Source organism: Pseudophryne corroboree, chromosome 6 (assembly GCF_028390025.1).
Source record: "Pseudophryne corroboree isolate aPseCor3 chromosome 6, aPseCor3.hap2, whole genome shotgun sequence".
Classification (NCBI taxonomy): Eukaryota; Metazoa; Chordata; class Amphibia; order Anura; family Myobatrachidae; genus Pseudophryne; species Pseudophryne corroboree.
Window position 1 is genome coordinate 649,483,089 of NC_086449.1, and position 23,263 is coordinate 649,506,351.

The following is a 23,263-nucleotide window of genomic DNA, read 5'->3' on the forward strand; positions in this document are numbered from 1 at the left end:
CCATTCTGATCATCTTGTGGTCATCAGGCGGGAACCCTGATCTAATCCAGGGAAGAACTTCCCTCTGCCTAAACAGGCCTTGGCTCGCTATCCTCTCCCTGCAGAGTTGTGTAATAAATGGGAGACTCTACCGCCGGTGGATTCTCACGTCACCCATCTTGTGGTGTCATCCACTCTGCCTGTCACCACTGTCACCTCACTGACGGAAAACGACAGATAAGTGTGTGGAGGGATGCCTGAAATCTATATACTCCCTTACAGGGGCTGTTCGTTGACCCACTATAGCTGCCTTCTGGGCTGCAAAAGGAATTGAGGCATGGGTACAGGGATTAGAGGAAGAGCTGCCCGAGGATATTTCTGACAATTGCCAGACAATACCTGTCTCACATTACCATCACCGCCTGTTACATTCAGGAGTGGCGTCCTCTGAGGCAGGAGTATTGGCAGCCAAGGTGTCGACCACGTCTGTCCTAGCTCACCACATACTGTGGTTGAGGTCATGGAAAGTGGACCTAGACTCCAAAAATATCTTGGAGGTGCCCCCCTTCACTGGGGACATTTTGTTTGGGGAAGACCTGAATAAAATTGTGTCTGTCTGAATTAACAGCCGACAAGACGGCTTTTCTCCGAGACGTCCACCTTGCTAGTTTTGCACTACGGATATCCCTTCAAATCCATTAAAAGCGCAAGCTTTACAAATGGTAGTGAGTTCTCTCCTGAGTACAGGAGTGAGTGTGCCGTTACCTCAGTCCCAGAGAGGCAGAGGTTACTACTCAACCCTGTTTCTAGTCCCGAAACCAAATAGGTCTTTCTGGCCTTTGCTCAACCTCAAATCTCTGAACAAGTTTGTGAGAGTGTCCAGGTTACATATGAAAATGCTGCGCTCAATTGTGCTGTTTATGGAACCCGGAGACTATATGGTATCCCTGGATATACAGTATGCATATTTGCATATTCCTATTGCCATGTCGCATCAGCAGTTCCTGCGTTTTGCTATTTGCAACTCTCACTACCAATTCCAGGCTCTGCCATTTGGACTGGAAACGGCTCCTCGGATCTTCACCAAGGTCATGGCAGTGATGACGGCACATTTGATTCGTCAGGGAATCAGAATTGTGTCATACTTAGATGACCTGCTGATTCTGGCGAATTCCCATGAAGTCCTCCTCAGTCATCTGCAACTGACGATAACCTTCCTGCAAGCCCATGGGTGGCTAATCAATTGGAAGAAGTCCTTGGTGGTCCCAGCTCAGAGCATGGTGCACCTAGGGAACTCCTGGAAATGCACAGTCAGAGACTGTTTCTTCTCCAGACAAAGTCTTGAAACTTCAGGACAGGATAAGATGCTTCCTTCGTCACCCGAGAGTGTCGGTACACTCGGCGTTGCAAGTACTGTACTTGGCCTGATGGTGTCGGCATTCGACATGGTAGAGTACACTCAATTTCATTCACGACCACTACAAAGGTAAATCCTTTCCAAGTGGGACGGCCTACCTCAGCAGATCAGATCTCACTTGATCTCTTTAACTCTGGAAGTTTGTCTGTCGCTGACCTAGTGGCTCCAGGACCAGCGGTTGAGCAGGGGCTATCCCTACTGTATCCCCGACTGGGTCCCGCTGACAACGGACACCAGTCTGAGGGGGTGGGAACCGGTGTTGGAGCAACACTCTTTTCAAGGTTGTTGGACTATGGAGGAGTCTCTCCTACTCAATAAATATTCTGGAGCTGAGGGCAGTGTTCAATGCACTATCACTTGACCTGCCTCTGGTACAGAACAGGCCTGTTCAAATATGAACAGACAATGCCACCACGGTGGCATACATAAACCATTAAGGTGGCACTCGAAGCCGCATGGCAATTAGGGAAGTGTCAAAAATCCTTTGTTGGGCGGAACGCCATCTGCCAGCAATATCGGCAGTGTTCATTCCGGGCATCCTAAACTGAGAAGCGGACTTCCTCAGTCACCAGGACGTGCACGACAGAGAGTGGAGTCTTCATCCAGAAGTCTTTCAGCTACTAGTGGACAGGTGGGGCCTACCGGATGTAGACCTCATGGTGTCTCGCGCACAATCACAATGTTCCCGGTCTTCGGATCTCGGACCAGGGATCCTCAAGCAGCATTCGTGGATGCACTGACAGTTCCATGGAACATTTAGCTGCCCTACGTGTTCCCTCCAGTGTTGCTCCTGCCCAGGGTCCTACAGAAGTTCAAACAAGAAGGAGGAATGCTACTTCTAGTAGTTCCAGCGTGGGCCAGACGGCAATGGTTCTCAGACCTGCAGGGTTTGTCAACAGGGCATCCCATTTTACTTCCCAGCGACCAGACCTCCTTGTTCAGGGACCTTGTCTCTATCCAGACCTGGCCGGACTGGCTTTGACAGCGTGGCTCTTGAAGCATCACTCCTGAGGGCCAAAGGTTTTTCTGTGGTGGCTTTATTTTATGTTGAAGGCCCACAAACTGGCCTCGGCCCGGATTTATTACAGGGTCTGGGATTCTTACTTCACCTGGTGTGCTGATAAGAATTACAAATTACAATGCCTATAGATTCAGAACTTCCAGAATTCTGGCTTTTCTGCAAAGAGGCCTGGTCTTAGGCCTTCGTCTGGCCTCCCTCAAGGTTCACATATCTGCCTTGTCGGTGTGGTTTCAGAGAAAAATTGCGTCTCTACCTGACATTCATACTTTCACTCAGGGTGTTCTATGGATTCAGCCTGCCTATGTCCCTCCTGTGGCTCCATGGGATCTGTCTGTTGTGTTACATGCCCTGCAAGAGTCTCCATTTGAACCTTTTGAATCAGTGGACCTTAAATGGCTCACGGCCAAGGTCCTGTTCTTGCTGGCTATTGCCTCTGCAAGACGGGTGTCTGACTTAGGCGCTTTGTGCTGTCGTCCACCTTTTCTGATATTTCACCGTGACCAGGCAGTTCTACAAACTCGACCAGGTTATTTACCTAATCACCTTAACCAAGAGATTGTGGTTCCAGCCTTTATCTCTCCGGACTTGTCTTACAAAGAGTGTTCTTTGGATGTGGTTAGGGCTCTCCATGTATATGTGGAGAGGTCTGCCTCTATCAGGAGGTCAGATGCCCTTTTTGTCCTGTTTCGTTTCCATAAACGTGGCTGGCTTGCGAATAAGCAAACTTTGGCCAGGTGGATTAAAATGGTGATTGTACAAGCTGGACTCCCAGCTCCTGCAGCTTTTAATGCCCATTCTACTCGGTCTGTTGGACCTTCTTGGGCGGCCCACCGTGGCGCGTCCACAGAACAATTGTGCAAGGCGGCTACAGGGTCCTCAGTGAACATGTTTCTTTGGTTCTATGTCTTTGATACATTTGCCTCCCAGGATGCTTCCTTTGGACGCCGGATTCTCACATTCACTAAGGCGCGTCCCCTCCCTTGAGGAACTGCTTTAGGACATCCCCGATGTTTTCCCTGTGGAAACCAATGTAACCTGCTGCAGAAAAGGAGAGTTATGGTAGACTTACCATTGTTAACTGTCTTTCTGCAAGGTACATTGGGTTCCACAGGGATCCCACCCTGATGCACCTAGCTTCTTTGAGTTGTATGGCATTAGTCCCTGGTGTCTTCTTCTGTTGTGAGAATGTGGTTCTATGTGACTAACATCTGCCTTTTCTCTTGCCTGCTCCTGCATTGGACTGGTTAACGAAACTAAACTGAGCTCTCTGTGTCTGGAGGCGGGGTTATAGAGGAGGCCTGAATGCATCCTGGGACAACTAAAGCTTTAGTCTGTTGGTGCCTCTGGATCAAGATCCACTCTATACCCCAATGTTTTCCCTGTGGAACCCAATCTACCTCGTAGAAAGAGAGTTAACAATGGTAAGTCTACCATAACTCTCAATATTTACAAACAGAGTAAAGTTAGCTTCATATAACTGAGAAGGATGAGGATGGATATGTGTTAGGGTCTCCTGCCCTGTGCTGCCACGTCGTCATGGCAACCGGGAGACAAGTGCTAGTGGAGTAACCTGAGCGCAGCTGATACTCCGGTTCAGGTCTTTTGCTGTGCAGTGGTTATAGGCTCTGTGCACGGCAGGGGATCCGGTGCTGGTTTTTGTGCTCACAGTCTGTGAGGTCTGAGTGGGGCGTGGACAGCACCTGCTTTATAAGGCCTCTTTTCAGGGTAAGCAGATGCTGCTGAATCTTTGTTGGTTAGTCAGTTCATGAAAGTTAGCCAGTACTGTGTAGCTTTGTATTTGTTTGTTGCTTACTGCAAATAGGCCTGGGGATTTGGTATTACACTCTGCCAATCCAGACCTAGCAGTAAGACTGGAGTCAGTCGTTTAGCTTGCTGGGGTTCTGTTACTACTCTGTGAACTTAGCAAGTTTGCGGCTGTATTCTAAGACTTGCCTGTCTAATCCTGTCTCACTGTGCTAGGTGTCAGGGGTCAGTTTAGTGGCAGTAAGCTAAAACCTGTGCACTGCAAGTGAGAAATAGGATTGTGGAGACTCTCCTTGTGTCTATCATTCCATCTCTGACCAAGGAGTTTACTGCCACACCCGTTGGTAACCCTTTAGGGTTTTGCTGTTGCCCTTAGCAACAGCATTTCAGGTTCTCTACGTATTAAAACACAACATCTTGCTTTTTCCATCTGTGCAGTTCTAATACAAGGGAGATACCCAGTTCCTTAGCCTCTGGGCTTCTCTGTTCACTTTGTGTGTATTTTGTTACCCTATTACCTTCTGTGTACGTTATGTCATATTCCCCAGTTTGTCTGTGAGTCAATTTGTTTTGCATAACATATTCAGCAGCCTAATACTCCTGTTGAAATTTTGTGGGAATATGGAGCATACCCCTCAAAATACGTTGCAACAGGTGGTCGATCAGGTGCAGGTCCTGACTCGACAATTTAATGATTTGTCCATTAAAATGCACACCTCCCAGGCTGCTGGCGGAGCTCCCGCAGCAGCAGCACCTGCAGGGGTTAAGGAGCCGAAAGTAAATCTCCCGGATCGTTTTTCTGGAGATCGCTCGCAGTTCTTTTGTTTCAAGGAGAGCTGCAAGCTATACTTCCGGCTTAGGCCTCAGTCTTCTGGGTCGGAGATTCAGCGGGTGGGCATAGTGATTTCCTTGCTACAAGGAGACCCACAGGTCTGGGCATATGGGTTGCAGCCTGACTGTCCGTCGCTTAAAAGTGTTGATGCTTTTTTTACGGCACTGGGCATGTTGTATGATGACCCTGACAAGACGGCCTCAGCCGAGGCTCAGATTTCGATCCTTAAGCAAGGGCGAAGGCCAGTTGAGGTTTACTGTACGGAGTTTCGGAGGTTGGCCCATGATACCCAGTGGAATGACCCAGCCCTGAGACACCAGTACCGAAGAGGTCTTTCTAACCAGATAAAGGACCAACTGGTACAATATCCCTTGCCTGATAGCTTGGATCAGCTCATGCAGTTATCCATCCGGGTGGATAGACGGCTGAGAGAGCGTAGGCTTGAAAGGGAGACTGAGATTTCCTTCCTTCCCAAGGGAACCTCAGACTCTGAGGAATTTTCTGAGGAGCCTATGCAGATTGGGGCTACCCGCCTCTCCTCGCGTGAGAAGACGCGGAGGAGACAGCAGGGGTTGTGTTTGTACTGTGGGAATAAAGGTCATGTGGTAGTATCATGCCCAGAAAAGCCGGAAAACTTCAGGGCCTGAGGGTGATGGGAAATATCCTGTCAGGCCAGAAGTCAGAATTTCCCAAGAAGACTTTTATCATTCCGGTGACCTTGAAGATCCTCGGTCAAACTGTCAAGACTGAGGCCTTTGTGGACAGTGGGGCCGACGGGGTTTTTATGGACCGCCAATTCGCCCTGAAACACTCTGTTCCCTTAGTACCCTTGGCATCGGAAATTGAGATTTGTGGGTTAAACGGGGAACCATTATCCCAAGGTAAAATTACCTCTTGCACTAGCCAGATTTCTTTGTTTATTGGAGCCACACACTCTGAAAAATTGTCCTTTTATGTGACTGTCTGTACTTTTGCCCCATTGGTGTTGGGGTTACCCTGGTTAAGGGCCCACAATCCTCAATTTGACTGGGTCTCTGGGGAGATTCTTAGTTGGGGTACTGATTGTTTCAGGAGTTGCTTGAGCCTTCCAGTCAGGCTCTCGCAGCTAAGTTTGCCAGGATTGCCAGGGTGTTATGCAGATTTTGCGGACGTGTTCTCCAAAAAAGTTGCAGAGGTACTACCTCCCCATCGCCCCTATGACTGTGCCATTGATTTGTTGCCAAATGCTAAGCTTCCCAAGAGTAGGTTGTACTCCCTGTCACGTCCTGAGACTCAGGCTATGGCAGAGTACATTCAGGAGAACTTGGCTAAGGGATTTATCAGACCTTCACAGTCTCCAGTTGGGTCGGGGTTCTTCTTCGTGGGTAAAAAGGACGGTTCGTTGCGACCCTGCATCGACTTCAGGGAATTGAACCGTATCACGATTAAAAACTCATACCCACTGCCTCTCATTTCGGTCTTGTTTGACCAGCTTCGTACTGCCACCATTTTTTCTAAGATTGACCTACGCGGTGCGTACAATCTAATCCGAATAAGAGAGGGGGATGAATGGAAGACTGCCTTTAATACCCACTCAGGGCATTATGAATATTTGGTGATGCCTTTTGGGCTCTGTAATGCCCCGGCAGTCTTCCAGGATTTCATGAATGATGTGCTCAGGGAATATTTGGATAGATTCTTAGTTGTATACTTAGATGACATCCTAATCTTCTCCCATTCCCTGGAGGAACATCGGAAGCATGTACGCTTAGTCCTCCAGAAACTCAGAGACCACCGGCTTGGGGCAAAGCTGGAGAAGTGCGAATTTGAAGTTCAGCAAATCGCATTTCTAGGATATATTATCTCCCCAGAAGGTTTCCAAATGGAGGGTTCCAAGGTACAGGCAGTCCTGGATTGGGTGCAGCCCTCTAGTTTGAAGGCGCTTCAGCGTTTCCTGGGCTTTGCGAATTTTTATAGACGATTTATCGCTGGATTTTCGTCTATAGTGGCGCCCTTGGTGGCACTCACTAAGAAAGGGGCGGATGTTGCTCACTGGTCTTGTGAGGCTAAAGCGGCTTTTGCCCGTCTCAAAAGGGCATTTGTTTCGGCCAAGGTGCTGCGACACCCAGATCCAGAGCGTCCTTTTGTGGTGGAGGTGGATGCCTCTGAGATGGGTATTGGGGCAGTGCTTTCTCAGATGGGAGTGTCTGATAATCGCCTTCATCCCTGTGCTTACTTTTCCCGTAAATTTTCGCCTGCCGAGATGAATTATGACGTTGGTAACCGGGAATTGTTGGCTATTAAGGATGCACTCGAGGAGTGGAGACACTGGCTTGAGGGGGCTAAGTTTGTGGTATCAATTCTCACTGACCATAAGAATCTGGCATATTTAGAGTCAGCGAAGCGTCTCAATGCCAGGCAGGCACGATGGGCTTTGTTTTTTGCTCGCTTTAATTTTTTGATAACATATCGCCCTGGGTCAAAAAAACATCAAGGCTGATGCGCTCTCGCGGAGTTTTGCTCCAATCCAGGAGACCACCGAGGAGCCGTTGCCCATTGTTTCCCCATCATGTATTAAAGTGGGCATTACCCAGGACCTCTTATCATTAGTCCTTAGAGCACAGGAGCAGGCTCCTCCAGACCTTCCGGTAGGTCTTTTGTTTGTGCCTCCTAGGTTAAGACAGCGAGTGTTCCTGGAATTCCATGCCAAGAAGTCGGCAGGTCACCCGGGTATTGCCAGAACTCGGGAGTTGCTATCTAGGGCGGTGTGGTGGCCCTCGGTGGCTAAGGATGTGGATCAGTGGGTTCGGGCATGTGACATCTGTGCCCGAAATAAGACTCCTAGAGGGGTTCCTGTTGGCCCATTACATCCACTCTCTATCCCATCTAAGCCATGGACCCACATTTCAATGGATTTTGTGGTGGACTTGCCCAAATCCTCGGGGATGACAGCCATCTGGGTTGTCGTTGACAGGTTTTCGAAGATGGCGCACTTCGTTCCACTGGTTGGGCTGCCATCAGCCAGACGCCTGTCTGAATTATTTATGCTGCATGTTGTGCGTCTCCACGGGTTGCCACTTGATGTGGTCTCTGACCGCGGATCCCAGTTTGTGGCCAAATTCTGGAGGGCATTTTGTTCCGATCTCCAGATTTCTGTCAGCTTGTCGTCAGGCTACCATCCGCAGTCTAATGGGCAGACTGAAAGGGTGAACCAGTCCTTGGAGCAGTTCCTCAGGTGTTATGTCTCCAAGTGTCAGACTGACTGGGTTGCTCATCTGTCCATGGCGGAGTTTGCCTATAACAACGCGGCTCACTCTGCTACAGGGATCTCTCCCTTCCTTTGTGTGTATGGGCATCATCCTAAGGCCAATTCTTTTGACCCCCTGGACTCCACGCCTGGTGGTTCCTCTGTGGTTTCGGTCCTTAGAGGTATTTGGCGGAAAGTGAAGAAAGCCCTTGTGTCTGTGTCATTAGTGACCAAAAGGGTTTTTGATAAGCGGAAAAGACCCTGCAGCTTCAAATTAGGAGACTTCGTCTGGTTGTCTACCAAGAATTTGAAGTTGAGACAGCCATCTCATAAGTTAGGGCCCCGGTTCATCGGCCCTTATAAGATCACCAGGGTTATCAATCCGGTGGCATTTCAGTTAGATCTGCCCCGTTCTTTGGGTATCAATAAAACATTTCATTGTTCCCTTTTAAAACGGGCGATTAGTAATCCTTCTTCCAGTGGAAGACCTTCCCCTCTTCTGATACGTGGCCAGAGGGAGTTTGTTGTTGAAAGGATTCTTGACTCCAAGGTGGTTCGGGGTCGGCTGTCATTTTTGGTGCACTGGAAGGGGTATGGCCCGGAGGAGCGGTCGTGGGTGCGCAGTTGTGATCTTCATGCCCCCAGACTGATACGCTCTTTCTTCTCGCAGTTCCCCGATAAACCCGGTGGTAGGGGTTCTTTGACCCCTCGTCAGAGGGGGGGTACTGTTAGGGTCTCCTGCCCTGTGCTGCCACGTCGTCATGGCAACCGGGAGACAAGTGCTAGTGGAGTAACCTGAGCGCAGCTGATACTCCGGTTCGGGTCTTTTGCTGTGCAGTGGTTATAGGCTCTGTGCACGGCAGGGGATCCGGTGCTGGTTTTTGTGCTCACAGTCTGTGAGGTCTGAGTGGGGCGTGGACAGCACCTGCTTTATAAGGCCTCTTTTCAGGGTAAGCAGATGCTGCTGAATCTTTGTTGGTTAGTCAGTTCATGAAAGTTAGCCAGTACTGTGTAGCTTTGTATTTGTTTGTTGCTTACTGCAAATAGGCCTGGGGATTTGGTATTACACTCTGCCAATCCAGACCTAGCAGTAAGACTGGAGTCAGTCGTTTAGCTTGCTGGGGTTCTGTTACTACTCTGTGAACTTAGCAAGTTTGCGGCTGTATTCTAAGACTTGCCTGTCTAATCCTGTCTCACTGTGCTAGGTGTCAGGGGTCAGTTTAGTGGCAGTAAGCTAAAACCTGTGCACTGCAAGTGAGAAATAGGATTGTGGAGACTCTCCTTGTGTCTATCATTCCATCTCTGACCAAGGAGTTTACTGCCACACCCGTTGGTAACCCTTTAGGGTTTTGCTGTTGCCCTTAGCAACAGCATTTCAGGTTCTCTACGTATTAAAACACAACATCTTGCTTTTTCCATCTGTGCAGTTCTAATACAAGGGAGATACCCAGTTCCTTAGCCTCTGGGCTTCTCTGTTCACTTTGTGTGTATTTTGTTACCCTATTACCTTCTGTGTACGTTATGTCATATTCCCCAGTTTGTCTGTGAGTCAATTTGTTTTGCATAACAATATGTACCCATAGATATTTAAATGAGCTAGTGGCCCAGCAATCTGGTCATCAAAAAGGCCATAGCACAGTTTTAGAATAGTTAACTTTGAAACCTTTGACCAGTTCAAAGTCACATAACAGATGCACTAGGTCAGGGATAGCTTGAGCAGGGTCTCACACTGTATATAACATTAGGTCGTCTGCTAACTGTGACATTACCAATTGTAATGCCTTTCCATGCTGTAGACTTTTCTATGTGTCTCAGTAAAGGATCTAGGGCCAGGTCGAATAGTATTGGGGAAAGTGGGTAGCCCTGTAACGTGCCCCTAGTTAAATAAAATGGTCTGGTATTTATAGAATTGATGGTTAAAAAAGAAGTGGGGCTATGGTATAATGTATTAAAGACATAAAGAAAATCCTCACCAAATTGTTGATACTGAAATAGTCTTGACAGATGCGTCCAGGAGACCCTGTGGAAAGCTTTATCGGCATCACAACTAATCACTATGGCCCTCATTCCGAGTTGTTCGCTCGTTCTTTTTCATCGCATCGCAGTGAAAATCCGCTTAGTACGCATGCGCAAAGTTCGCACTGCGACTGCGCCAAGTAACTTTACTATGAAGAAAGTATTTTTACTCACGGCTTTTTCTTCGCTCCGGCGATCGTAATGTGATTGACAGGAAATGGGTGTTACTGGGCGGAAACACGGCGTTTCAGGGGCGTGTGGCGGAAAACGCTACCGTTTCCGGAAAAAACGCAGGAGTGGCCGGAGAAACGGTGGGAGTGCCTGGGCGAACGCTGGGTGTGTTTGTGACGTCAACCAGGAACGACAAGCACTGAAATGATCGCACAGGCAGAGTAAGTCTGAAGCTACTCTGAAACTGCTAAGTAGTTAGTAATCGCAATATTGCGAATACATCGGTCGCAATTTTAAGAAGCTAAGATTCACTCCCAGTAGGCGGCGGCTTAGCGTGTGTAACTCTGCTAAATTCGCCTTGCGACCGATCAACTCGGAATGAGGGCCAATATTTTTTCTCTTTTTAAATAAATGAGTATGAACCATCGCCGCTAGGAGGGTGTGAACATTATGTGTAGAGTGTCTGTTTTGAACGAAACCAGTCTGTGCTGGATGCAATAACTTTGGCAAGAGCAACTGCAATCTTTGCACTAAGAGTTTCCTGAAGATTTTCAGGACCTGATTTAATATTGATATAGGCCAATAAGAGGAAACCTGGGAGGGATCCTTATCGGGCTTGGGCAAAAAAATCACGCTTGCTTGGTTAAACTCAGGAGGAGCTGGATTGCCTGTGAGAATAGAGTTGTATAATGAAACTAAGGGGAGCACAATCTTTTTAACATTTTATAATAAGAGGCAGTGAGGCCACCCGGGCCAGGAGATTTACCTGTGGGTTAGGAAGTAATTATTTTTTCCAATTCTGGAGCCGTAACTGGGGCCATTAAAAGTTTCTATAAAATCAAGCCCTCAAACAGGTTGGTCAGTACAGGCCATGGGGGTTATTCCGAGTTGTTCGCTCATTGCCGATTTTCGCTATACTGCGATTAGTCGCTAACTGCGCATGCGCGTGGTACGCAGAGCGCTTGCGCTTAGTTATTTTACAAAAAACTTAGCTGTTTTGCTGTAGCGTCTATGGCGCTTTTCAGTCGCACTGGTGTTCGGTAAATGATTGACAGGAAAGGGGCGTTTATGGGCGGCAACTCAGCGTTTTCCCGGCGTTTGCTAAAAAACGCAGGCGTGTCAGGGAAAAATGCGGGAGTGTCTGGAGAAACGGGGAAGTGGCTGGCTGAATGCAGGGCGTGTTTGTGACGTCAAACCAGGAACGAAACGGGCTGAGCTGATCGCAGTGTAGGAGTAAGTCTCGAGCTACTCAGAAACTGCTAAGAATTATTTATTCGCAATTCTGCTAATCTTTCGTTCGCAATTCTGCTATGCTAAGATACACTCCCAGAGGGCGGCGGCCTACCATGTGCAATGCTGCTAAAATCTGCTAGCGAGCGAACAACTCGGAATGAGGGCCCATATACTGTATAATATTTCATAATATTGTAGAAAGGCATCCGCAATTTCAGTAGGCGTTGTAAGAGGTTTTGGGGATGGGGTTTTAATAACAGAGATATGTCTAGGTGTATGTGACGATTTAATAAAGTGCGCCATTAGGCGGCCAGGTTTGTTACCCTAACGGGAAAAGGGCCCTAATTTGCACACCTTAATTAGGTAGTGAGGTGCTACTCTGCTTGAGACTTAGTAAAGTGTACAGAGGGTAAAGGTAGCAGGTGCACTATCTCACACTAGCTCAACCTGTAGTAACCAGAGGGTAAGCTCATAGCCCTGGCCAGGAATATGCTAAGTGCCTCTGGTTACTACAGGTTGAGCTAGTGTGAGATAGTGCACCTGCTACCTTTTCCCTCTGTACACTTTACTAAGTCTCAAGCAGAGTAGCACCTCACTACCTAATTAAGGTGTGCAAATTAGGGCCCTTTTCCCTCTGTAACTGATGTATTCATACATTTTTGAAGGTAGGAGACACCTTCACCCTAATTTAGCACCCTGCCCCACCCACCCCTCTGATTTTAAATAGTCCAACACTCTAGCCTTTACATTTGGAATGAGCACACTGAGGTAAGACTCCTACATTTTGTTTAATATGGCAGTCCATAATGGAGGGAATTCTCTGGGGTGAGGGGCTCCCTGTGCCTACCGTGGCTGGGTGTCCCTGGGGCATCGCAATTTAACACTATTTCATTACTCCATGGCACTTATAGTTTGTTTTATATATATGTAACACCTTCACATAATTTTCCCTTACTCCTCACATTATTCACACATGCAGCAATAGCTGCTCCTACCTCTTTAACCCTATATTTTTATCACTTCTGCGATGCCCTGGGGTTGTCTGGCTGGGTGGCTCTGGGGTGTCCTGCCCCCCGGACCTGAACTCCTATAGTTATTGTTAGGCACTTACCCAATGAGAGGCTACCTTGATGCGGTGGGTAAGCTCATAGCCCTGGCCAGGAATATGCTAAGTGCCTCTGGTTACTACAGGTTGAGCTAGTGTGAGATAGTGCACCTGCTACCTTTTCCCTCTGTATACTTGTTACCCTAACGGAAATATCTATTATGTTGGAAATTGATGCTGAGTTGGGCCATTTATGTACATAGATTATCATATCAAATTTGTGCGACCTTATAAGCCTGTACATTAGCATCTGATGCATCTGACTTCAAAGCAGTATAAGACTTTGTCACCAAAGTACTAGCTGAGAGGAATCGTTGCTGCAGCAATTTATATTTGTATGCAGTATGGCCCTCATTCCAAGTTGTTCGCTCGCTAGCTGCTTTTAGCAGCAGTGCAAACGCTAAGCCGCCGCCCTCAGGGAGTGTATCTTAGCTTAGCAGAAGTGCGAACGAAAGGTTCGCTGAGCTGCTACACAAAAAGATTGTGCAGTTTCAGAGTAGCTCGATACTTACTCCTAGCTAGCGATCACTTCAGACTGTTTAGTTCCTGTTTTGACGTCACAAACATGCCCTGCGTTCGGCCAACCATGCCTCCGTTTCCCCCGCCACGCCTGCGTTTTTATCTGGCACGCCTGCGTTTTTCCGCACACCCCCTAAAAATGGTCAGTTGACACCCAGAAACACCCACTTCCTGTAAATCACTCTGCGGCCAACAGTGTGACTGAAAAGCGTCGCTAGACCTTGTGTGAAACTACGTCGGCTTTTGTAAAAGTACGACTCGCATGTGCACTGCGCCCCATACGCATGCGCAGAATTGCCGATTTTTGACCTAAACACTGCGCTGCGTACAACGGCAGCTAGCGATCAACTCGGAATGACCCCCTATATGCAATGATATGTCCACAACAGGTTAATGTCATGGCTATGTGATTCATTACCTACCATGTAGTGATGGACAGAAGTTGTCGAAATTCCTCAGAAGATGAATAACCATCTGGAAATTTCCAGTTAAAACTAGAAGGCCTTGGTGACAGTAACCTCAGCGTAAACCATGTGGATGCATGATCAGACAATAATATCTCCTCTAGTTTAGCATTATGCAGCAACCAATGGTCTATCCTAGAAAAGGTTTTGTGCGGGTGGGAAAAGAAAGAGTACTCCCTGCTACCCGGATGCAGAAAGCACCATACATCAGAAAGTTGGAACGCATCCAGCATCATAGACAATGATTCCAGAGCTTCTCGCCTAACCGGTTTCCGCCCAATCGGCACAGAGGAGTCTATGGTCAGATTCATAACCGTATTGAAGTCACCCCCTATTCCCCCTATAATTAAGGAACCTTCTTGCCAATCCAGCAAGAAGGCATACAGTATAACTAAGAATAGTAAGAGGCATTCCTCTCGTTAGGGGCGTATATACAGGCTAAGGTGAGGAGCTCCAAATCTATTTTTACTTTAAGAAATATAAATCTCCCTTCAGGGTCGGCTTTTAAATCTATTATAGCACAGAGGAGAGATTTGTCAAAAATAATGGCAACCCCTCCTTTTTTAGACGTGTTAGAGGTATGTCTGTAATCCCCTACCCTTTTGTAACGTAAGGTGTTCATATCACCATTTTTCCAGTGTGTCTCTTGTAAAAATATGACATCAAGCTTAAATTTATGAATATGTTGCAATTTTTTTTTGCGTTTTATTGTCGTATTCAACCATTCTACGTTCCCAGAGAGGGACCTAACGGAATGTGTAGTTCTGGGGTTAGAAGGTATAGGTGCAGCCATCAGCCGACACCTGTTTTTGGAATGTCATGCAGAACAGTTGAAAATAACAGGATTCCCAGGCTTTCCCAGCGAGCAGCCAGGGAGCAGTATAGGCTAATGTGTCTGTGCCTTACAAAAAAAAAACAATGAAAAATAAATGAAATAGTATGACTTAGCCGGCGCTGCCAGAATGTAGTTCTTATCGTGACAACTTCCTCAAACTTCCATTTTCATGACACTCAGTTTCACCATAGGGAAATGAAACAAAGGTAGCAATAGTGAAGTTTGTTTATTACACAAGTGAACATAAATGATAAGTACAAAATTGGTCAAATATTCCACCAAACAGCTCCTGGTAACATGTAAATGCAGTGTAATTACCGGAAAACAATGGAACCGTGGCCAAACAGTTCCAAATAGCGCATGAATGAATGATGGAAACTGGAACAGGTTCAATCAATATCCACACTGGTCACCGGTAACAAACTCTGTGTGCCCTGTTATCGCAGCAGCTACCAACGCGTTTCCACCCCTATCCGGGGTTTTTCTTCACCTTGAGAAAGACCCCGGATAGGGGTGGAAACGCGTTGGGACACAATATCTGATATACTACAAAGTTACTATTACAGGTCAGGGAATGACAAATAGAATTTTTTTTTTACCACTATGTGTTTAAAAAAAATGTTCACCTGCTATCAAAAAGTTACATCTGGTACAAGTACAATGAAAGCAACAGAACTTTGTCTTGCTATAGGTAATCGATATGATAATCCAGACAGGGGGTAGGTAAGTATACTTACCCTCCCCCATTACCCCCTAACCATCCCCGGGGGTGCCTAAACCTAACCACCCCTCCCCGCAGTCTAATTCAACCCTCCCTTCCCCACAACCTAACACTAACCCTCACTGCAGCTTATCCCTAGTCGACCCTGGGGGTGCTTAAACCTAAATCTCCCCACGGGATAACACAGTGACAGTCCCTGAATACTTACGATCGGGATGCCGGGTGTTGGTATTCCAGCATTAGCATTTCGTCCACTGTCTAAGTTCCGGCTTTGGCATTGAGTCCGGGTGTCGGGATTCCGGCGCTGGGATTCTGACTGCCGGCATCTTGACCACAGAGACAGGACAATAGACAGGACAATAACCAGGGGTATGCACCTGATGCCAATACACAGAGCACAGAGAACCGTCGTTGGCCCATGGCTTTTGCTTCTGGTTAGCAGGGTCCATGGAATGGCACCCTACAACAGGATCTCTGCTGCAGCACTGATGAAGTGTTCTTTAGATGCTCCAGACAGGCATCCAGCAGCATGTACTGCTGATCAGGCAAGTCAGCACAGGGCGCATTTCAGCCCTGTTATGGCGCTGTGCAAAGACTCCAAGATAAATCAGATGTAATTAAAATGTATTCTAATGGGCTGAAATGTTGGAGCTCTGTGCCAAGCAAAGCAAGGTGTGTCAGACACAGTTATATGTATATATATATATATATATATATATATATGGATGTGGTGTAGACCTAACTCCGCGCTATATATGATCTACAACCTTAAGATGTACCCTCTGTTAGCTGGAGTACCAAGATAGAATAGAAGAAAGAAATGTCTAAGGGAGCTATATAATTAAAATTTTAGATGAAAATTCTCTTCCAAGATTATTTGACCACAGAATCATTAAAATACGTTCAATTTATTCACATATTGCCATTGAACAGTACATTTGCAGTAAGTAATGTGTACATGACAATATTTAAAATACAGACTTCAATTTAGGACTTGACATAAAATAACTAAATATGTTAATCCAATAATGTCTTTCAATGAATGTTTGATGTTTTCACATCTGAACCGCAACCCAATGCGTTTCGTCCCAAAGGACTTCATCAGGGGTTCATATCTGGATGAAAATATTATACATGTAAAAAATATATTAAGAAGATTTGTGTGTACTGCTATGGTGGTCGTGTTTGGGATAGTAGTTATATACATACCAATGGATATTGGAAGAGCTCTATGGGGTCAATAACCGATTTATCAGTAATGTTGTTCCCACAGGAATATCTGAAAGAACCATATCAAAAATAATAAATTCCTCAATAATATCAGAGGAAATGAGGTAGTTACTTTGTCCGATACAGTAGGAGGGGGTGAGTATCCAGGGCATATCTATAAGTTCATAAAAAAATGGCCCTGTTTGCATAATTAAAATGTCATACTATAGCAGAGGGTTAAATCAGACGAGGAAAGTTAGAGTTTTTCCTTAATGTAAATTACATATTTATATGTTAATCCTTTTTGCATTCTAACGATTCTAATAATAATAATAATAATTCATTGTTAACATTATGCATAGTTTTCATACATTATACAGACAAGCTTTCACAGCGGGATGTAGAGCATATATCAAGATATCAGTGAGGGATTCAGAATAGCGCAATACAAGGAAATCCATCAACCGTACATAATTTTTACATACCAGTATGCAAATAACAGAATAAGGACGCTGAGTTCGTCAGTATTTGACAATGGATCAGGCCTATAATACAAATAATATACATATATAGTATTTTTACTAATTATAATGTATTCCCATTTAATTAACGGTGTGGAAATGGGGAAAAAGACATTTTTTTCCTAAAGAAGCTAATCATACATACCAATATGATATTGTAATAAAGAAATTCAATGCTGTATTCGCTATCAGTTACAACCACAATTGTGTTGATCAGGCCTACAAAACAGTAATTAACATCATATAATGTTTTCCATGGTAATTTATAAGCTATACAGAGTACTTCAGTACATATAGACTATGCCTTTTTCATATTCTCAGATAGTCAGTAAACTGGTTTCAGATCTCAAAAAAGACTGTCACAATACTCTTCGAACAGACAATGGTTACAATTACTTTATCTAATGTGGATAAACATTCATGTATCAACTCAGTATTTCAGTGTAAAAACCTTACAATATCCAACAAGTATCTATGTACCAGTTTAAACAGTGGGTATGTAACAATATTAGCATTTCTGTGAAACCTAAGTGAAGATAGCAACAATGTAACTTACTTTGTAGTCTGACAGGCTCTCCAGAACAGCAGCGAACACTGTGCTGGATGGGAGGGTTTAAATACCTGATAGGCTGGTACCTCATTTCCTGTATGTCTTACAAATAATTAACACTAATATCTTCTTTAATCAGTGAATGATTTATTCAGTGTATCCACATATTAACATATCTTCATATATTGTATCAGCAGTAAAATGTATTAGAGTGAAAACTACTTAATTAGAGGCCGTGGGCGCAGTGGTAACTGGATGCGTTCCACTGCGGTCCCGGCGTGCATTCCACACGCTTCACTTCTGGTTTTGTAAACAGAAGTGATGCGGCAATCGGTCCGGCTCAATGCGGCCGTAGATATAATGTGGCAAGACCGGCCCAGCGCGGCCGCAGGCTATATATACAGCCCACCAAAGATGGCCTCAATAGGGCATGTGGGCTGTAAACGCTGATTTACATACAGGACTAAAAGCAACACTTTAAAAACACATTTCATACACTTTAAATGAAGCCGCTGCGGCCGCTATACTTAATCCACAATCTACGTACTTATTACACCATTAGCGTACAGAGTCCCGTACCGTGTACGGACTTTGCGTACAAACGCCGCGCTGACTGTACAAAGTACACACAGCGCGTACACACCCAAAGTTACGCAGTGAACCCTTAACAGATATGCATGCGTTAGTAATACACTTTAAACCTTAGCAGGGAAAGGAAAACACAACACCAGATTTGTATTTAAAACTGCTGGGTTCCGACACCACAGCATATTATTACTGAAAGGGGGTTACAATCACAAAGCAATACAATACAATAGAATAATGGCTACAGTCAATGGTACATACTTGTTTGAATTTCGCCGCGCTACCCAGTCTGGTCCTCGGTCATCTAGATAGATAACTTTGTGAGTCTTGATAGAGAGAGACCAGGCCTGCCGCTGGCTCCTTTTATACAATCTTCCAAAACTTTACACAATGGATACTGTAATCTCTTTGTCCATTGGACACAGGGATTGTCATTTACAGTACAGGAGAGGTCATAGGTTGGTTTGAATAGGTGGGCGATGTCTGTTCAAGATGCACTTGTGGGTGGTCTCCTCTGGGTTTCCACCGCATACCTAATGTACAGTAAATACAGTTTATATCTATATTCTGCTCCTGCACATAACTATTCGCAGGAACGTGCGATCTTCTGCAAACCAACACTGGAATATTACCCTTAAAATACCCTACAGCTGGATACCAAAAGTCATCTTATAACCTTGTTCTGTCCCCTCCTATCCTGTAAAGGTGAATCCCTTTGTTCTGATACCATTTAAACTGTTGTAACTTGCTGGTGTGATGCAGGGAGACTATGTGTACATTGTGCACTATTTGGATTAAATATGTAATGTATTCTGATACCTTTTCCATGCGTCCACAAACCCTACCATAAATACTCATACCACGCGCTAATGCACAGGACCGCGGGAGCAACCATACGCAAATTGCGAATATGCGCACGTACGGCAGAACAAGTACACGCACGGAGGCCATCTGTGTGTAGTTTGTACGTGATGTGTGTACTGCAATATTTTTCGACTTTGGCAGTCACCAATAACTGCCACTACCTAATCAATAAACAGAAAAATATCTATACAATATCTACAGAAGCTTGGATGGTCGAGGGAGAGTTGTCGGTGGGAAATGTATGACCTAGTGGAATAGTAAAAGCATGTATGTATGAATCCATGTCTGAGGGGCATGTATCATCGTGCCGTATAGGTTCTACATAAGCTTCGAGGTACAGGTACACCACCGATTTTCCGGCATCCTCAGTTCCAGTGCCGTGCCGGATTATCGATTTTGCCGGATTAAGGGTGGAAACTAATTTTGCATCTTCAGAACTTTTCTAAATCAATAAATAGTAAAATATATGCTACAGTATAATATTAATTAATGAATAAATACAGTAGTGTATGCAAAACTGTTTATAAGCAAAACAGGTATCAGGCTCAGGCTGTGTGTTCTGCCCATGTGCGGTACTTGCTGTGACCTTGGACGCCATAACAGCGCCACTGATGCTTGCTGTATCACCTGCAGTGTCCGTGGAAGCTGTACCCACTGACACTTGCGCGTATTGCGTGTTACGCCCATGCGCAGAAAATGTTCCGATTTAAAGGATGTCCCTAACCCCCTTTAATCAGGACAAATCAAAATTGTCCGGATTAAAAGAGGTTCCGGATCATCGGTTGCCGGAAAATCGGTGGTGTACCTGTATTGCGAAGTATACATTAAATCCTTCTCATCCCGTATTAAGGGTCTGTAAATGGGCTAACAAACACTACCGAGCTCTTTTCGGCTTCTAATACCAACAAATGGGGTGCACATTTAGTTGATGATACATGGATGGGGAAACATATGTGAGTGCTAGTATATGTGGATATCACCTGTCGACTATGTGTGCCATTAGCTGGAGGTTGCAGAGATGAAGATAAGACACATATATAAAAATACATTCACATAAACATTTTGGGTAGGGCTGATGTCTTTTCCGGATGGATGTATCTGGGCAGAGGGGGAGACAAAAGAAAAACGGGTGAATGAAACAGGCCATGAAATTCATTTGCAATCCTTATCATAACACTGTCTCTATGGATGGGTCGTAAATTAAATCTGCTGCTATAACAGCGCCCTCGCTCCTTAGACTTATTAAATTTGTGCCGTGCTTGCGCCGCATTAGAATTTGAACACACCTAAATATCGAACCAATAATTATGACGACTCCCAGGATACAAAGGAGAAACTTCCTAACACTCATAATGACATTCTGAGCCCACTCTCCTAAACCTGAGAACCATTTGCATGGGTTCAACCATGAGACCCAACCGGTCAGTTCATTACTCACAGTCGCTACGGTAAGGTTGTGCTTCCTCCTGAACTCCCACTTCAGCTGCAAGATATCGTCCATCTTTTGATCGATGATCTCCGTTGGGTCGTCAGTGCTGTTCGTAATATAAGTACAGCACTTCACACCATATTGAGTTGCCAGAGTAACACAGTACCTACCTGTCACGGCTGTGACATAATTAAGGACCATCCTGTGCTGAATCAGTTCCTTCTTGTAAGCTTGTAACTCCCTTCCCGTATACCTGAAGGTGTCGTCATACATCTCAGTGATATTATCTATCAAGTTCGCTAGCGCATGGATATACCTAGAATTTTTAGTTCCTCTGGCAGTACGGGTAATGTCTAATGCGAGAAGGAACTGAATCCCGGAGGATTCGTGGATCAAATCAGAGGCTGCGTGCTCTGCCCTATCTATGAGGTGTCTCTTGATGATGTGTTCGTAGTGAGTATGAGTATAAGGAGCCTGAGCACTGCGGTGAACGTCTTTCATTTTATCATGGGTTATGGTCATGACCTCTGGTAGTACTCTCCCAATATAACACAATCCCTCTGAGCTCGGGGCAAGCCACTTGTACGCCTTCCTCCCACATATGAAATAGGCATCATCTGGGAGAACATAGGGGACAAAATATAACATCACCATATTACTAATTTTCCAAGTAAAGAAACCAGTCCTTAGTTCTCCCATCTGCTCAGTACAAGTATCGGGCTGGATGATATGAGCACAATACCCTGGCGATACTTTTCCAACCCACATGGTTTTGCTTCCACGAGTATACCTATACCGAAAATACCTCCCACTATTGGCTATTTGGCGTACAAGTTCAGAGTCTATGGGTATCCTATCAGCTCTGTTTGAAAAGGTCATTGTCTGGTTATTCCAAGCCACTTCCCAATTTCCCGGTTTTCGGTAATTGGAAATATTAAAACACAATAAGGACCTGTCTACATGATACTGGTGGAGCTTCAAACTAGGGGGCCTAGAGATATTGAGTTTCTTGGCCACCGGTCTCCCACCCCGCAATTCGAGTACCTCATCTATTGCTAAAGGGTACGGTACTAATCCTGACTTGCTCTGACCTTGAGGTACTTGTGAGCACACCCAGCATTCTGTCTGGTTTAAGACCTTACCCACTAGTGAGTGGTAATCACTCAACGGATGGCGGTCCATGTTGATATTAAGGTTGGACTGACATCTCTGGATGCACCCATCCTCTACTATATTCTCACAATTCCTACAAATACAATATTCATTAGACAATAACCCCTCACAGTGCCTCCGAGCTCCCTGACTACCAGAGCGCTTACTGATGCCAGCCTTTACTAAAGTGATGTGCTGCTCCTGAGATCCTACAACTTCGTACTCGCCATCAGAACCCATTCTGGATCCCTGCTCGACCTCTCTGGGACCCTCACCAAAACAAACTGTCCTGATCAAAACCAGAATTACTAACAGAACCCGCAGTCTCTTGTGATCGATCCATTTCGTTAGGGGAAAGGAGGAAAATAAGAAAGAGAAAAAGAAAGGAAAATGCAGAGGGAGGTGAAAAAAGAAAAATGGTACGACAACCGTTCTAGATCTTGTTACTCTGTGCTCAGATGCCCTTCAACAGTCCTGCCACTCAACTTTCCCGAAACAGACACTCCAGTGATACGAGATTCTCTACACTCTGCTCTTTGTCACGAGTTCTCTCCAGGTCAGCAACCTTCTTGCAGTGGGACGAGTGGACCCAAGTCTCTCTTTTGGCGACCTTCAATGCTGTCGTGCTGGTTAACAAGACTTGATATAGTCCTTCCCACCTGTCTATGAGGCAACCTGAGCATAAGAAATTTCGAATCATCACATAATTACCAGGCTCAATGTCATGACAATTACTGTTCGGTAGGTCAGGGATCACCAGCTTTAAATTTCTTTGTTAATTTCTCAGCTGCTGGCTCATCCCAACCAAATATTTTACAGTCACTTCATTATTACATTTCAAATCATCCTGGGGGTCTATCATTACATGAGGTTGTCGACCAAAAAGAATTTCAAAGGGTGATAAGTTAAGGGGAGACCTGGGAGTGGTTCTGATGCTGTACAACACTAGTGGCAAAGCTTCTGGCCACGACAATCCAGTTTCAGCCATTAATTTACTCAGCTTGTTCTTAATAGTGCTGTTCACTCTCTCTACCTTTGCACTCGCCTGTGGACGGTACGGAGTATGTAGCTTGCTATTAATTCCCATCAGTTTGCACATGACCTGAAAGACTTCACCTGTAAAATGGGTGCCACTGTCACTTTCAATTATTCTAGTGATGCCATATCTACACACAAATTCCTGCACAATTTTCTTTGCTGTGAACATAGCAGTATTTGTGGCAGCAGGGAACGCTTCTACCCAGTTGGAAAATACATCAATACAAACTAACACATATTTCAAATTCCTACAGGGTGGTAACTGTATGAAGTCGATTTGTATTACCTGAAAAGGTCCGTCTGTAGGAGGGATATGGGATGGCTCTGTTGGTATTGTCTTTCCAATATTCTTCCTCAAGCAAGTAAAGCATGTCATTGCTCTCTTAGCTGCATGAGAAGAGAATCCTGGCGCACACTAGTAGGCTCTTACCAGCTTGCACATACCCTCTTTGCCCAGATGAGTCAGACCGTGTGCCGCCTCAGCTAGGCTTGGAAGATATGCTCTGGGGGCCACCGGCTTACCTTGTCCACCTGTCCACAGTCCTGAGGATTCCTGGCCATACCCCTTTGGCCTCCAGACTGCCTTTTCTTGTATGGAACTCAAATTTTGCA